Here is a 16,284-nt window from a genome sequence, read left to right as displayed (position 1 = left end):
CTGGCCATGCAGATGAGGGAAATACTTTGAGGATGACAAAGAGATGGATCCCTGACCACCTGATTTGCCCATAGTGTATTGTTTTATGAGAAGGAAATAAAGTTTGATATTGTTTAAGTCATTATATTTTTAAATATTATTATAGCCCAGCCTTTATCCTAATTAATTCATCTCCCCTATGATGTTGTTAAGTTTACTTCAGTTAAGTCTCTCAGTCATGTCCGACTCTTTGCAACCCCATGGACTGCAGCACACCAGGCTTCCCTGTCCATCACCAACTCACGGAGCTTGCTCAAACTCATGTCCATTGAATCAGTGTTGCCATCCAACCATCTCATCCTCTGTTGTCCCCTTCTCCTCCCACCTTCAATCTTTCCCAGCATCAGAGTCTTTTCCAGTGAGTTAGTTCTTCACATCAGGTGGCCAAAGTATTGGAGCTTCAGGTTCAACATCAGTCCTTCCAATGAATATTCAGGACTGATTTCCTTTAGGACTGACTGACTGGATCTTCTTGCAGTCCAGGCGACTCTCAAGAGTCTTCTCCAACACCACAGTTCAAAAGAAAAAATTCTTCGGTGCTCAGCTTTATGGTCCAACTCTCACATCCATACATGACTACTGAAAAAACCATAGCTTTGACTAGATGGACCTTTGTTGGCAAAGTAATGTCTCTGCTTTTTAATATACTGTCTAGGTTGGTCATAGCTTTTCTTCCAAGGATCAAGTGTCTTTTTAATTTCATGGCTGCAGTCACCATCTGCAGTGATTTTGGAGCACAAGAAAAGAAAGTCTGTCACTGTTTCCATTGTTTCCCCATCTATTTGCCATGAAGTGATGGGACCAGATACCATGATCTTCGTTTTCTGAATGTTAAGTTTCAAGCCAGCTTTTTCACTCTTCTCTTTCAGTTTCATCAAGAGGCTCTTTAGTTCCTCTTTGCTTTTTGCCATAAGAGTGGTGTAATCAGCATATCTGAAGTTATTGATATTACTCCCGGCAATCCTGATTCCAGCTTGTGCTTTTGTCCTTAAGGAATTGCAAATTAAAACAAGATACCAGTGCACACCCACTAGAATCCAAAACACTGAAAAACACCAAATACAGTTGAGAATGTAAAGCAAAAGAAACCATCATTCATTGCTGGTGCAAATATAAATTGATATAGCCACTTTGGAAGATAGTCTGGTGTGCATGTATGCTAAGTTGTTAGGTCATGTCCAACATTTGTGACCCTATGGACCATAGCCCGCCAGGCTCCTCTAACCATGGGATTTTCCAGACAAGAATACTGGAGTGGGTTGCCATTTCTTACACTCCAGAGAATCTTTCCGACCCAGGGATTGAACCCACATCTCTCAGGTCTCCTGCATTGGGAGGCAGGTTCTTTACCTCTAGCTCCACCTGGGAAACCCAGTATCTGGCAGTTTCTTATAAAACTAAACACGCTGTTAACACACTAACCTGCAATTTCATTTCCTAGTTTTTATGCAAATGAGTTGAAAACATGTCACACAACATCCTGCACATGAACATTTATGGCAGCTTTATTCACAACTGTCCAAAATTTGGAGCAAGCAAGATGTCTTTTAATGGGTGAGTAAGTAAATAAACCTCCACACGGTGAAATATTAGTGTTTAAAGTTTGCTATTAAGAAAAAACGTGGAGGAACCTTAAAAGCATGCTGCTAAGTGAAAGAAGCCTCGCTTCTTGAGGCTTCAAAAAGGCCTCGCTGTATGAGTCCAGTTATATGACATTCTGGAAAAGGCAAAACTATGCAGATGGAAAAGAAAAAAGAAATCAGTGCCAGGGACTTCAGTGGCAGGATGGAAGGATAAATATTTCCCGCTAATATCTAATATTTGAATGGCATTGTCTGTTTTACTTATTTCAGGTAAAGGCATACATCTGGTTCCTTTTACTCTATCTTGGTCATTACTGAGTTAACAGTAACTTTGTATTATGTATTTTATTGGTCAATATTATGTGTGTAATTAATATTGCTATTTAGTGGGAGAGAGTCTAAGAATTTTTTAGTATTGAAGAAGGGTTCTCATGAACACTCCCACTGAAAAGCCCAGGGACAGACAATTCATAAAAGAAGAAATTAAACTAGTAAACTTTTTCAAAAGAATTTTTCAATACAAAATTTTCAACTTAAAAACATTTTTGTTTATCATACTGGCAAACATGAAAAAAGAAAAATTCTTAGTGTTGAAGATATTGGATGTGGACAAGTCCGTACTCTCATAAACTGAGGATGAAAACAAAATTTTTTCCAGTATTATGGAGAAATAACCGACATACATCCCTGTAGAAGTTTCAAGTGTATAGCTTGATGGTTTGATTTACGTGTATTGTGAAATGATTATTACAGTAGGTTTAACTGACATCCATCCTCTTATACAGGTACAACAAAAATTAAAAAACTTCTCTTATGATGAGACCTCTTAGACTCTATTCTCTCAACAAATGTCTTGTGTATCATACAGTCATCAGGTTGTATATTATGTCCCTAGTACTTACCTACCTTATGACTGAAAGTTTGCACTTTTAGTCATCATCCTGCTGTTTCTCCTTTCGCACCATTGGCCTATAGTAACCACAAGTCTGATCTGTCTCTCTGTGAGTTTGGAGGTTTTTGCTTTTTTTTTAGATTCCACATGTAAGCGAGATCATGTAGAATTTGTCTTTCTCTGTCTGATTTATTTCATTTAACATAATGCTGTTTTGCTGCATCCTTGTTGGAAATGGTAGGGTTTCCTTTTCTATGGCTGAAAAATATTATGCTCAGTCACTCAGTCGTGTCCCACTCTTTGTGACCCATGGATTGCAGCTCACTAGGCTCCTTTGTGCATGGAATTTTCCAGGCAAGAATACTGGAGTGGGATTGCCATTTCCTACTCCAGGTAGAATAATATTTATATATATATTAAATATGATATATATAAATCACAACTTTTTTATCCACATATGGACTAATGGACGCTTAGGTTAGAAGCAAAAATTTTACATTGTTTTATGGGGTGCAACTTGGCAATATATACAAAATGTTGATTGTGCATGCCTGTGATCTCACATTTCCACTTTTAGGATTTTTTTCCCACAAAAATAATTAGGTAAATGTACAAAAGTGAACATTTGGAGATGAGCATCACAACACTTTATAATATTAAAACTTTAAAAACAGTAAATTGTCCTTCTAAAGGATGGGTTAGTTAACTAAATTATGGTACATTTAGGTATTGGAACACTGACAGCTATTTTAAAAATGAGGTCAAGATGTTTTCTTTCTTTTTCTTTTGAGTGAAAATAGCAGCTTGCACAACACCATGTGAAATATGATTCTATTTAAGTAAATATTTTATATATAAGCATAGGCTTTTAATGATATTCACTAAAATGTTAACAGAGGCTGTCTCTAGGGAGTGATCTTTGGGCTGAGGTTGGAGGAGGTGGAAGGTTGCATTTTCATTTATACTCTGTGGTAATGCTTGGATTTGTTCTATAGTGTACATACTGAATTTTATAATTTGCAGATATAAGGAAGATTAAAATTTTGACACTAGAAATAAATAGAAGAGATCCTTACGTTTGAAAATGTTTGGAAATCCTGGTTATATGATTTCTTATTGATTTCAAATTCCTTATTGATTTAGCATTTTATGCTTCTGACCTCTAAACCAACCTTTAAGATTCCTTCCAGTGCTAAAAGTCTGTGATTTTCTTCTGCTTGCTGTTGCTGCTGCCATGTCAAATGAGAACTGCTTAGGTAAATCTTAGAGACTCCCTAATGGGAAGACCCTTACACTAGTTCAGGTTCTAGTTTTCCTCCTATTTCAAATGATTTTATTCCTGGGTGACAGTCTTGAGCTGGTTATGAAAACATGTAGAAGAGCACTGGGTTTGGAAAAGCTAGAAGTGGTTCTAAGAATCTCTGCTTTCCTGAACCTAGAACCTGTTATACAGAGGGAATTAGGTCAGAAAGAGAAAAACAAATATCGTATATTAACGCCTGTGCACAGCATCTAGAAAAAAATGGTACTGATGAATGCATTTGCAGGGAAGGAATAGAGATGCAGATGAGAGAACAGACTGTGGATACAGCAGGCGAAGGAGAGGGTGGGACGAGTTGAGAGAGTAGTGTTGACATATGTACTCTATCATGTAAAGTAGATGGCTAGTGGGAGGCTGCTGTATTGCACAGGGAGCCCAGCCTGGTGCTCTGTGATGTAGAAGGGTGTGATGGGGAGAGGGGACTAAGGCTCTAGAAGGAGGGGAAATATAGATATTTATGAGCGATTAGCATTGTTGTACAACGGAAACCAATGCAAAATTGTAAAGCAATATCAATAACCTCAGATAAGCAGATGACACCACCCTTATGGCAGAAAGTGAAGAACTAAAGAACCTCTTGATGAAAGTGAAAGAAAAGAGTGAAAAAGCTTGACTTTTTCAAATGTTGACTTAAAACTCAACATTCAGAAAACTAAGACCATAGCACCCGGTCCCATCACTTCATGGCAAATAGATGGGGAAACAATGGAAACAGTGACAGAATTTATTTTCTTGGGTTCCAAAATCACAGCAGATGATGACTGCAGCCATAAAATTAAAAGACGTTTGCTCATTGGAAGAAAAGCTATGACAAACCTAGACAGCATATTAAAAAACAGAGACATTACTTTGCCAACAAAGATCCGTCTAGTCAGAGCTATGGTTTTTCCAGTAATCATGTATGGATGTGAGAGGTGGACTATTAAGAAAACTGAACACCAAAGAATTGAGGCTTTTGAACTGTGGTGTCAGAGAAGACTCTTGAGAGTCCCTTGGACTTCAAGGAGATCCAACCAGTCCATCCTAAAGGAAACAGTCCTGAATATACATAGGAAGGACTGATGCTAAAGCTGAAACTCCAATACTTTGGCCACATGATGCGAAGAACCAAATCATTGGAAAAGACCCTGATGCTGGGAAAGATTGAAGGTGGGAGGAGAAGGGGACAACAGAGGATGAGATGGTTGGATGGCATCACCAACTCGATGGACATGAGTTTGAGCAAGCTCTGGGAGTTGGTGATGGACAGGGAAGCCTGGTGTGCTGCAGTCCATGGGGTCATGAAAGAGTCGGACTTGACTGAGCAACTGAACTGAAATGAATTCTTCGACGCTCTGCCTTCTTTATGGCCCAGCTCTCATAACCATACGTGACCCTGAGAAGACCATAGCCTTGATTATACGGACCTTTGTCAGCAGAGTGTCGACCAGTGTCAACCCTTGTCGGCTTTTGAACACTGTCTAGGTTTGTCATAGCTTTCCTTCCAAGAAGCAATCGCCTTCTGATTTCATGGCTGCAGTCACCATCCACAGTAAGTCAAAACCAAGTCAACAGGTACAAAGAAAGGTCCCTTCCCCTGCACCTGGTTCCCACTCAGCACCATAGATAATAAATTCCATAACCTTCTGCCTTAAAAAAATAATAATAATAAATCTCTTGCTTTTTTGGGGGGTCAGATGTAGGCCAGATTTGAGTGGGAACAGGGATCATGAATTGATTTTTCATATATATATATCAGGACTTCTCTATTTTACTCTTAGATTCAGGATATCACTATTGGATGGTTTATCATTTGTTTCATTAGAACTTATTACCTCCAATTTGACGTGACTCAACCATGTTTTCCTCCCAGAGCTCTTTCTCTTATGTGTTCAGGCAAGCTGAAAAGCCTCAGAATTATTTGGAATTCCTTTCTAGTAAGTTACCTCATACTCAGTTAGCTATTAAATTCTGTTTCACTTTAAGTTTATGGTTCAATACAAGGAACTACGGTTTCCTTAACTAATGCTGCTCACTTTTTCTGTCCACTGTTCTCAGTCTTATTTCCATTGTCTTTCCAACCCTGGGTGTTTCTTACCTGGACTTAAAATCTTTCCACCTCGGATTGTATATTTATTGATACTTCAATAGTAAGCCAGTTTAGATGGTTGCAATATAAGTATTTTTAGTACTTATTTTTGTACCTGCTTTATGCTAAGAATTGCATGTATGTGTGTGAGTGTGACTGTGTCGGTGTGCTGGGTGCTGGTGGAAGGGGTGATGATGTGTAAAGTAATAGAAGACAGAATCCATTTTAAAGTATGAACTTAATTTTAAAGTATGAACTTAATTAAACACTATTATGATTTCCTGGCTTCAGTCCCAGCTACAAAATCTTGCAAAGGTTACATCAAAATCAAATGCCTGATCAAGAAATTCAAAACCTTTATCATTCCTAATTTGCCTTACTCACCTTCCAACTGATTCCTGCTCGTCATCTCTCCTTCATCAGTCCCGACATTCACTCCCCTCTTCCTGGACTCATTCACACAAGAATGATCACTGTCTCCTACTGCAAGGTCAGACTTTCACTGGAGGTGTCCTTCAACTCTGAGTTTAGGGTATCCCAGTACCTCCTGGCCCTTCTTTTATTATTATCACTACCACAACGTTTTCCGTATCTCCCAAATGCCTGTTAGAGTTCTCATTACAGGCTTGCTGAAGCAATCTTAAATGGTAACTTTCTCAGGAAAATAAGGACTCCTGGACTTATATCCCATACTCAGCTCAAACAATTTGTATTTTCCCACAAGAGATGTACATAGATAATTAGGTCTTTGAGAGCAAAAATTCTGACTTAATTTGTCTTTATCTACCAGAGTGCTTTAGATGTGTAAGTTTCTTGAGGACTTCCTTGATGGTCCTGTGGCTAAGACTCTGAGCTCCCAATATAGGGGGCTTAGTTTCAATCCCTGGTCAGAAAATAAGATTCCAGATGCCACAACTAAAAGATCCTGCATGCTGCAACAAAGATCATAGATCACACATGCTGCAACTAAAACCTGACCACAAATGATTTTTTTTTAAAGAAAATTTCTTGAATTAATGAATAAATAGTTTTATACAACTATATCCTTTTCCAAGTCTCCCTGTCCATCACCAACTCCCGGAGTTCACTCAGACTCACATCCATCGAGTTAGTGATGCCATCCAGCCATCTCATCCTCTGTCGTCCCCTTCTCCTCCTGCCCCCAGTCCCTCCCAGCATCAGAGTCTTTTCCAATGAGTCAACTCTTCGCATGGGTGGCCAAAGTACTGGGGTTTCAGCCTTAGCATCAGTCCTTCCAAAGAAATCCCAGGGCTGATTTCCTTCAGAATGGACTGGTTGGATCTCCTTGCAGTCCAAGGGACTCTCAAGAGTCTTCTCCAACACCACAGTTCAAAAGAAAAAATTCTTCAGCACTCAGCCTTCTTCACAGTCCAACTTTCACATCCATACATGACCACAGGAAAAACCATAGCCTTGACTAGACAGACCTTTGTTGGCAAAGTAATGTCTCTGCTTTTGAATATGCTATCTAGGTTGGTCATAACTTTTCTTCCAAGGAGTAAGCGTCTTTTGATTTCATGGCTGCAATCACCATCTGCAGTGATTTTGGAGCCCAGAAAATAAAGTCTGACACTGCTTCCACTGTTTCCCCATCTATTTCCCATGAAGTGATGGGACCAGATGCCATGATCTTCGTTTTCTGAATGTTGAGCTTTAAGCCAACTTTTTCACTCTCCTCTTTCACTTTCATCAAGAGGCTTTTGAGTTCCTCTTCACTTTCTGCCATAAGGGTGGTGTCATCTGCATATCTGAGGTGATTGATATTTCTCCCGGCAATCTTGATTCCAGCTTGTGTTTCTTCCAGCCCAGCGTTTCTCATGATGTACTCTGCATATAAGTTAAATAAGCCGGTTGACAATATACAGCCTTGACATACTCCTTTTCCTATTTGGAACCAGTCTGTTGTTCCATGTCCAGTTACCTAACTTTGACATTCAGTAGTACTATTATGTACTGAATGGTGTGGCTTGATATTCTTTGTTATAGTTTCTTCCACTCTTATTTTATCCTAAAAATCATGTAAGTACTTGTTCTATAGACTGTAAATGTGTGTGTCTTTCCAAAGCTGTAGGCTGAAATCTAATCCCCAATGTATTTGGGGTAGAGCCTTCGGGAGGTGATTAGGTCATGAGGGCAGAGCCTTCGTGAATAGAATTAGTGTCCTCATAAAAGGGGCAAAAGTGGAAGCAGTGATAGATTTTATTTTGGGGGGCTCCAAAATAATTGTAGATGGTGACTGCAGCCATGAAATTAAAAGATGCTTGCTCCTTGGAAGGAAAGCCATGACAAATCTAGATATCGTATTAAAAAGCAGAGATATCACTTTGCCAACAAAGGTCCATATAGTGAAAGCTATGGTTTTTCCAGTAGCCATGTACGGATGTGAGAGTTGGACCATAAAGAAGGCTGAGTGCCAAAGAATTGATACTTTTGAACTGTGGTGTTGGGGAAGACTCTTGAGAGTCCCTTGGACTGCAAGGAGATCCAACCCCTCAATCCTAAAGGAAATCAACCCTGAATATGCATTGGAAGGACAAATGATGAAGCTAAAACTCCACTACTCTGGCCACCCGATGTGAAGAGCTGACTCATTGGAAAAGAGCCTGATGCTGAGAAAGATTGAGGGCAAAAGAAGAGGGCAGCAAGGATGAGATGGTTAGATAGCATCACTGACTCAACAGACGTGAATTTGAGCAAACTCCAGCAGATAGCAGAGGACAGAGGAGCCTGGCGTGCTACAGTCCATGGGGTCGTAAACAGTCAGACATGACAGTGACTGAAGAACAACCAAAGGGGCTTACCTCATGGCTCGAATAGTAAAGAATCCACTTACAATGCAAGAGATATAGGAGGTGTGGGTTCGATCCCTGGGTCAGGAAGATCCCTTGGAGGAGGAAACGGCAATCCACTCCAGTATTCTCTCCTAGAGAATCCCATGGACAGAAGAGCCTGGCGGGTTACAGTCCACAGGGTCGAAAAGAATTGGACATGACTGAGCATGCATGTGCTACTCTCTCCTCATAAAAGAGACCCCAGAAAGCTCTCTCTGTGTGTGCAGACACAGTAGGAGGACAACCATTTATGAGCCAGAAAGAAGGCTCTCACCTGCCACCGAATCTGCCAGTATCTTGCTCTTGGACTTCCCAGCCCCCAGAACTGATAAATTTCTATTTTTTACAAGCCACCCAGGGTCTGTTACAGCATCCCAAGTAGACTAAGGTGGCTTGTGAAGCATGCGATACTCCAGGCCTTTGGGGCCTTTCCAAACCTATGGAATCAGAAAGTTCTGCAGAAGACGCTCAGAATCTGTATTTTTAACACCCAACTGAGTTGATTCTTATGGCCAGAAAAATTTGGAAACTCTGTTATATTGAGAAACGTAATAAATATTGGTTGAGGTTAATAGTTCTCTTTGATCATTATGCCAAATACAATTCCATAAGCATTAACCTGATGTCAGAATGCCTGAATTCCAGCCTTGTTAATTACCATCTGAGTGATTGGGGGCTAGTTCAGTGTTTCTTAAACTTGTCTGCCAATTAGAATCACAGGGCTTCTTTACCATCTGAGCCACCAGGAAAGCCCACACAGGGTCTCTAAAAAATTCCAAAACCCAGGCCACACCCAAGACCAATTTAATCACACTTTCTAGTGCTGTGACACAGGCATCAGTATTTTTCGACGTTCCCCCGCCAAGTGATTGATGTCAACACACAAACAAGCTTGAGAATCACTGGACTAATTTACTCTCTCTGTTTCTTCATGAGTCAAATGTGGACAATAACTTCCATTCGAAAATGTTACTCTCATTAATACATGTGAATATATGTTATAAAGGATAAAACTTTGTGTGTTAGTTGCTCAGTTGTGTCAGACTCTTTGCGACCCCATAGACTCTAGGATTCTTGGTCCATGGAGTTCTCCAGGCAAGAATACTGGAGTGGGTTGCTATTTCCTTCTCCAGGGGATCTGATCTTCCCACCACAGTGATTGAACTGGGGTCTTCCACATTGCAGGCAGATTCTTTACCATCTGAGCCACCAGCAAAGCCTAAATGATAAAACTTTATATGAACCTAATTATATTTTAGGCTTTAAAATATTTTTAATAAGAACAAATTTGCCAGTAATAATTTTAATATTTTAGATATATGTATATTTGTAGTGCTTATAATTGTGATGATCAGTTCAATAGTTTAGTGGGATAGATTCAGCTTGTGAAGGAAACCATCATTCAGAAAGCTAACCTTACAATTTAGGTAAATTTCCTTCAAGTGGCCCTGGTTTAAAGCAGTGGTTCTCAGCTCTTAGAGTGTATCAACATGTTCCTTGACTGGGGTTTATCCTCAAAGATTTTGACTCCATAGGTCTGGAGTGGGGCTCCAGCAACTACAAGTTTATAAAGATAAACATGTCACTCTGTTGCCCTGTTGCTAACCATGGTGAGTCTGCTATTTATGTTTAGGCCTTTTGCTTTATCTATGATATTTAGTCATAAATGTTCTACTTTTCTCCTGTCAGAACTCTCTCTTCATCATGTAAGCAGAAAACAATTTTAGAATAGTTTTAAAAATATCTGAAGCCAGGACTTCCCTGGGGGTCTAGTGCTTGCCAAAGTGGGGGACATGGGTTTGATCCCTGGTGTGGGAAGAGTCCACATGCCGTGGGGCAACTAAACCCACGTGCCACAATTACGGAGACTGTGCTCCAGAATCTGCATGCCTAGAGCTGGTACTCTGCCAGCAAGGGAAGTTCACGCAGCACAACTAGAGACTAGCCCCTGCTCGCTGAAACTAGAGATCGAGAACAGCAAAGAAACCCAGTGCAGCCATAAAGAAAATAAAAAACAAAGCAAAAAACTTTTGAAGCCATATGGGTACCATTCTTTATTACCAGTACCATTTGATCTTTAATACAATCTTGCAGTTTTTTTTTTTTTTTTTTTTTTTAATATCTGAACTGGCCTTCTTGATTTATACTCAACCTTTCTAATGGCTATAATGACTATCTGCGTTTCTAAAAATTCAGAGAATGTGTGGGTCCTCCACTGACCTGAATCTGTCTCTCTAGGGCTGAATCACTTTCAGAATCACTTTCTTCAGCTTCATTGTGCATGGGTAGCACCTGAGAGGCTCATTAACAACGTACACTCTATCCAGACGTGGTGGATTAACCTTTGGGTTGAAGCCAAAGATTCTGGATTCTAAGCTATCTGCTTGGGTTATTCCAGTGAACACTGCACTTTGAGAAGTATTGGCTCTAGGGAACTAAGTGGCTGGGGAAGCTTCGGTGAGGTAGAGACACTAAGGAAGGGCTCATAGGATCCAGACACAAAACTCTGTAAGGAACTCTGTGTTCTCTTCCTTCCTGTGCTTCACCTTTGTGCAAATAATGTTAGATAACCATGTGTTTAGGGGCTTCCCTGGTGGCTCAGCTGGTAGAGAATCTGCCTGCAGTGCGGGAGACCTGGGTTCGACCCCTGGGTTGGGAAGATCCCCACCCACTCCAGCATTCTTGCCTGGAGTATCCCATGGGCAGAGAAGCCTTGTGGGCCCATGGGGTCACAAAGAATTGAACGCTACTGAGCGACTGAACACAGCACACAAGTGGTGTAGTGGGAAAGAATCCATCTGCCAGTGCAGGGCAAGCGATGTGAGCTCAATCTCTGGGTCAGGAAGATCCCCGAAGAAGGAAATGGCTACACACTCCAGTATTCTTGCCTGGAAAATTCCATGGACAGAGGGCAGTTCAGTTCAGTTCGGTCTCTCAGTCGTGTCCGACTCTTTGCGACCCCATGGACTGCAGCACGGGGACAGAGGGCAAGGAGAGAACAAAGAAAGAGGCAGGCGAATCTAGATTGGTAGGTGGTGGTGAATAGGCAAGGAACTTACATAGAAGCCTTGTCTTGGGCGGCTGCCAAGATGAGTAGATGTTCTCAACTGCCCACCAGAATCTTAAGAGTTTATGTAGAGGCCTTGTATACCATCCAGATGGTCTCAATAAACATAGCTCTCTCAAGGCTGTGTCCTTGAAACTGTTTCCACTGTTAGAATGGTGGGCAGAACATACATTCCAAAGGCAAGGGAGGGTGTAAGAAGCCTCCAGTTGTGCAGGTCCAGCTCCTGGTTAACTGGTGGTCATGTTCTCTGGATGACCTCTTCCAACAGTTGCTAGGTTTTGAGCATTAGGGCCTACTGACTTTTGTTGCCGATCCCAGCATGGAGACTGGGTCAGAGAAGACACAGTGAACACATTGGTTTACAATGAGGAAAGGCTCCCTTTCCTTCTCTTTCTGTTTTCCTTTCCTCCTTCATCTTGACCTTTCCCCATATTTGTCTTTTCCCTTGGTTTGTTGGTTTGTGGTCCATTCTTGAGGAAACAGCCATCTAGAACAGACCTGGATACAAAAGCGAAGAAAAGAAAAAACCCTCTACATCAGAAATCACATCAATAACAAACAAAACACCCAATTCATCTTTAAATTACACCATTAGCACATTTGATAATTCACTTGTGTTAATTATTTTTACTGTTATGTATAATTGTATTTGACCCGTCTTCATTTCATGACTATGCTTTTATTTGTTTACTTTCATTTATCAGCACTACCCACTCCAGTATGCTTGGGCTTCCCTTGTGGCTCAGCTGGTAAAGAATCCACCTGCAATGCAGGAGACCTGGGTTCGATCCCTGGGTTGGGAAGATCCCCTGGAGAAGGGAAAGGCTACCCACTCCAGTATGCTGGCCTGGAGAATTCCATGGACTGTATAGTCCATGGGGTCCCAAAGAGTCGGACACGACTGAGCCACTTTCACTTTCACTTTTCACCAGCACTTTAATGCATCCTGAAAGCCTTCATCTGCCTATGGTTTCAGGTAAACTGTGTTCTTTCTGCAAAACGTGCAGTAAATGATTTTCTACTAAAATACGTTAGCTTGGTAGGAACGTATAAGGATGGATCACTGGATTTTCATATTCTACATTTTCTGTCTTAAAGAAACTTGTGGATTGTTAATCACTTTTTATGGTAAATCAGTATTGAATAAGCTTCAGACTCAACAGTACTTGAAACCCGAAGAAACTTAAGACTAGACTTCAAAAAAAGTTCGCCTTTTTTTCCCTTTTAGTGCTTGCTGTGGAGTGCTTGGGCTTTTCTTTCCCTCTGCGGCCACCTGATTCCCCATTAGCCGTCGCCCTGGGCTTTGGAGACTAAAAAGCCCCGTGGGTCTCCAGGTGCTCAATGATTACTTGGCGGACAAGAGCCACATTGAGTGGTACGTGCCATCAAAAGCAGATGTGGCAGTATTTGAAGCCGTCTTTCACCCACCACTTGCCAACTTGTGTCATGCCCTCCGTTGGTATAGTCACATCACCTCTTATGAAAAGGAAAAGGCCAGCCTGTCAGGAGTGAAGAAGGCCTTAGGAAAGTATGGCCCTGCTAATGTGGCAGACACCACAGAAAGTGGAGCTACAGATAGTAAAGATAACGATGATGACATTGATCACTTCGGATCTGAGGAGGAGGACGAAAGTGAAGAAGCCAAGAGGTGATGAGAAGAGCGCCTTGCACAGTATGAGTCAAAGAAAGCAATAAATCCAGATCTTGTTGCCAAGTCTTCCAACTTATTAGACGTGAAACCTTGGGATGGTGAGACAGATCTAGCAAAACTAGAGGAGTGCATCAGAAGCGTTCAAGAGGATGGCTTGGTCCGAGCCTCTTCTAAATTAGTTCTGGTTGGGTATGGCATTAAAAAACTTCAAATACAGTGTATAGTTGAAGATGACAAAGTTGGGACAAACATGCTGGAGGAGCAGATCACTGCTTTTGTCAAGTATGTACAGTCTATGGACGTGGCTGCATTCAGCAAGATCTAAAATCCATTGTGGATCAGTGCCCTTAAATAAAAGTTTGAAAGATTAAAAAAAAAAAAAAGGTTAGATTGTGTGCACAGGCTAAGTTGCTTCAGTCGACCGCATGAACTGAGGCTCTCCAGGCTCCTCTCTCTGTCCATGGGATTCTCTAGGCAATAATACGAGAGTGGGTTGCCACGCTTGCCTCCAGGGGATCTTCCCAGTCCAAAGATAGAAACCTGTCTCTTATGTCTCCTGCATTGGCAGGTGAAGTCTTTACCACTAGTGCCACCTGGAAAGCCCTAGATCAGTATGAGAGCAGACAAACTGATTAATCTTTTTCCAAATCTTTTGCATAAAACTCCAATTATAAACACAGCTCTCTGCCCATCTTCCTGCCACTCCCTGCTTCCACAGACAAGTTGTGCTCTTTATTGTGATTTGGAAGGCACCAACCATAATGGCTAAGTCAGTGCTGTTTAAATAAGAGCTATAATCATATCCACATCATCTCTATGTTTGTTTAAACTCTGTTACTTCTCATGTAAATTACAGAAATAAATTAAATGAGATTCTTAAATTTAATATTAGAGGGCACATAAGCCAGTCCTTCCTAGGGCATGGCAGCTAAAAGAGGAGAAGTTCAAGAGTTGTCAATGGCCATATTCTTCACCCCCTGCAGGAACCACAAAGAGAAGCAGAGATGAGAGAGAGGGAGCAAGCTGCTGCTTGTGTTGGAAGCCCTGGTTCAAACTGTCCCCAACTCTTGCCTGTACCCCTGTTCTTCCAGAAGTTGCTTGTTCTGCCCTTTCTGTGTCACATAAGACACCCCAGTACATTCCTATAATGTCCATCCTTTCACCGAGGCTTAGAAGTAGGTTTTTGTCACCTGCAAACAAGAGTCTTGGTTAGAACAGCTTGTAAGGAAAAATACAACTGCTCCTGATACATAACAAGCTCTCTGTTAATCCTTTTCATGATCATTTGCCTGATTTGCAGCATCATCCCTGTAACAAAAGGATATATATCAGTCCTCTTAGGTTACATTAATACAGAATTGGCACTTAAGAACTAATGACTGGTAATGTAATCAACATTAGTGCAACTGAAGGAAGAAAAAAATAATAGCTTGTAAGGCCCTTCATGATATGGCCCCAGATTATCAAATCACAGTCTCCATGTAACTCTTAGAAAGATGCTACACTTCAAGTAACAGAATACGGACAGACTTACAAGGCATTCTGTTCTCTGTCGTACCTAGAAGGGTAGACAGAGAGAGTGCTGGGAATGGCTTATCAGCTCAACTAAATGATAATGGGGCTTCCCAGGGGGCTCAGTGGTAAGGAATCTGCTGCCAAGCAGGAGCTACAGGAGACAAGGGTTTGATCCCGGGTCAGGAAGATCCCCTGGAAAAGGAAATTGCTCCCCACTCCAGTATTCTTGCCTGGAGAATCCCATGGACAGAGGAGCCTGGAGGGCTACAGTCCATGGGGTCACAAAGAGTTGGACATGACTTAGCGACTAAACAACAATTAAACCTTAATGCCTTAGCTCTTTGCAATTTGAGTCTTTCCTTGATCCCAAGATGGTGGTAGCAGCTCCAGACAGTCTTTAAGACTTACGTAAGCATCTTCGATAAGGAAGCAGAGGGTAACAGCTTTCTGCTTGGGAGGGTCTCCTTTTAGCCTGGAAAAGAAGCCTCAGCAGACTTGTCCCTAGATCTCATTAGCCAGCACTGGATCACATGCCCAATCCTAGGCTTATGATTGTGAAGTGAAAAGTACCTTCATTCAGTCTCTAGCTGGCTAGAAATCCCTGGACCTGTGCTAGTTATTGAAGGCTTTGTTAGCAGAGAATAGAAAGTGGAGCTGTGTATAGTAAGAAGCCATATCTCCCACACATATATTTCCATACCACCATCATTGCCACCCCAATTCTAAAAGCCAGTCTAATTGAGTGCCTTCAGCACTCAAACATGCTATACTCTCTGTGGTGTCTGGGTCTTTGCACATCACTTGCTTTACCCAGAACACACTGTCTTTGCTTCATTTACTAACATCTTGATCTGAATGGCTCCTACTTCTCCCTTTCGGCCTCAGTTTCAATACTACTTCCTTTGAAAAGTCTTCCCTGATCCCCAGTACTCCAGCACCCTTTTGTTATTCCTGTCTGAGACCCTGCCAAACTACAGATCTTCCTTGACTTATGATGGGGCTGTGTCCTGATGAAACCATTGTAAGTTGAAAATATTGTAAGTCGAAAATGTATTTAATACACCTAACTTACAGAACATCATAGCTTAGTCCAGCCTACCTTAAATGTTCTTAGAACACTTACATTAGCCTACAGTTGGGCAAAATCATCTAACACAAAGCCTATTTGATAATCAAGTGTTGAATAGCTCACATAACTTATTGAATACTGTACTGAAAGTAAAAAACACAATGGTTGTCTGGATATAGAATGGCTGTGATTGCATGACTAACTGGAAACTGCCTGAGGGCACAAGA

General features: G+C 41.3%; 1 pseudogene; it reads left to right on the top strand.

Annotated features, from left to right (window-relative positions):
* The first annotated feature begins 1,504 nt into the window (after nt 1–1,504).
* LOC102276925 (elongation factor 1-beta pseudogene) lies at nt 1,505–13,798 on the top strand (annotated as a pseudogene).
* The last annotated feature ends 2,486 nt before the right edge of the window (nt 13,799–16,284 follow it).

This window comes from Bos mutus, chromosome 4, assembly GCF_027580195.1.
Source record: "Bos mutus isolate GX-2022 chromosome 4, NWIPB_WYAK_1.1, whole genome shotgun sequence".
Classification (NCBI taxonomy): Eukaryota; Metazoa; Chordata; class Mammalia; order Artiodactyla; family Bovidae; genus Bos; species Bos mutus.
Note: the sequence above shows the minus strand (reverse complement) of the source record. Positions and strands in the feature narration are given on the sequence as shown.